Genomic DNA, 1,450 nt, shown 5'->3' on the forward strand with positions numbered 1-1,450 from the left:
CAACATGTGAACGTTTGTAACGAAGTTTCGTTAATTTTCAGCCTAGTACTGAGCAAGAACGAGTAGCCTCATCTCCAATCCCACGCAAAATGTAGTGAAATATGTGAGTGAACCTTATTCACGGTGAGGGTTTCCCGAGGTCTGTATTGCAGCGAGTATTATGTTGCTTCTAGTAAGCGAAAGCTGAAACAACAACATTTGAAAGTTGGAATTAATGACTGAATGGAAACTTCGACCTGTGTTTGATAGTAGTAGCGAACAAAACTGCTGAATCGGTTTCTGTCTCATATTGGTCAGTGAACCAATTAAGAGACAATCAACTACATAACCTGAATTGGGCGAGAGAACCCCCTTAACTTAAGCATATCAGTAAGGGGAGGAAAAGAAATCAACTGAGAATCCCTTAGTAATGGCGAATGAACAGGGAAAAGCTCATCGGGAAGAGAAATGGCAACATTTCTCGGTGTCCGGTATGGTTTGATGCTAGACTGGTGAATTTGTCCTGATGTCTACTGGAAAGTAGCATCAAAGAAGGTGAAAATCCTGTAAAGGTCATTTTCGATACCAGTCATAATGGCTCATTCCTATGAGTAGAGTTGTTTGAAAGTGCAACTCGAAGCTGGAGATATGTCTCTCCAAAAGCTAATTATAAAGCGAGACCGATAGTAAACAAGTACCGTGAGGGAAAGTTGAAAAGCACTCTGAAGAGAGAGTGAAAAGTACGTGAAACTGTTGAAGGGGAACTGGAGTGAGCGTTACCATACTCAATGCCTTGATATTATATTCTCGGCTACCGAGTAGTGTAGTTGTCGTCTTTTGGCAAATCTTGTTAATGAATCGAGCAGAAGTTTTCCTCGGAATTCTTCTTGTTGATTCTAAACAAAATGAGATAAATTGATCTTGATTGCCTGTCTGACCTCAACTTCCTATTCAATGCTCTCTACAGCCCGTCTTGAAACACGGACCAAGGAGTGTGAGTTGCTTGCAAGTGTTGTCGCTCATTGAAAGCGCACACGCGAAATGAAAGTGAACAGTGTAATTTTTATGAATTGCACTACTTTGTGTGGTGAGGGCGCCGATTCGGTGTCCCGCAACCACGGACGGTTTTGCTCTTATTGCATGACTGATCCAGAGCAAGTAGCACACGACCCGAAAGATGGTGATCTATGCTTGGGCAGGGCGAAGCCACGGGAAACCATGGTGGAAGCCCGAAGCGGTTCTGACGTGCAAATCGATCGTCTGACCTGAGCATAGGGGCGAAAGACTAATCGAACCATCTAGTAGCTGGTTTCCTCCGAAGTTTCCCTCAGGATAGCAAAAGCTTGAGCAAGATTGAAAAATCTTCGCAAAGCAATTTCATCGGTTAAAGCGAATGATTAGAGGAATGGGGGAAAATTTTTCCTTCACCTATTCTCAAACTATAAATCGGTGAGATGTCCTTGTGACTTAA

At 42.9% G+C, this 1,450-nt stretch overlaps 1 non-coding gene across 1 annotated transcript in view; it reads left to right on the plus strand.

The window, feature by feature from the left end:
• Positions 1-324: 324 nt before the first annotated feature.
• The window catches only part of LOC142354882 (large subunit ribosomal RNA), a 3,522-nt gene continuing 2,396 nt past the window's right edge, over positions 325-1,450 (plus strand). The window contains exon 1 of the ribosomal RNA XR_012761135.1: positions 325-1,450. This exon is cut by the window's right edge and continues 2,396 nt beyond it. This is a non-coding gene — a ribosomal RNA (large subunit ribosomal RNA).

Source organism: Convolutriloba macropyga, unplaced genomic scaffold, assembly GCF_964194025.1.
Source record: "Convolutriloba macropyga unplaced genomic scaffold, txConMacr16.3 SCAFFOLD_3677, whole genome shotgun sequence".
Classification (NCBI taxonomy): Eukaryota; Metazoa; Xenacoelomorpha; order Acoela; family Convolutidae; genus Convolutriloba; species Convolutriloba macropyga.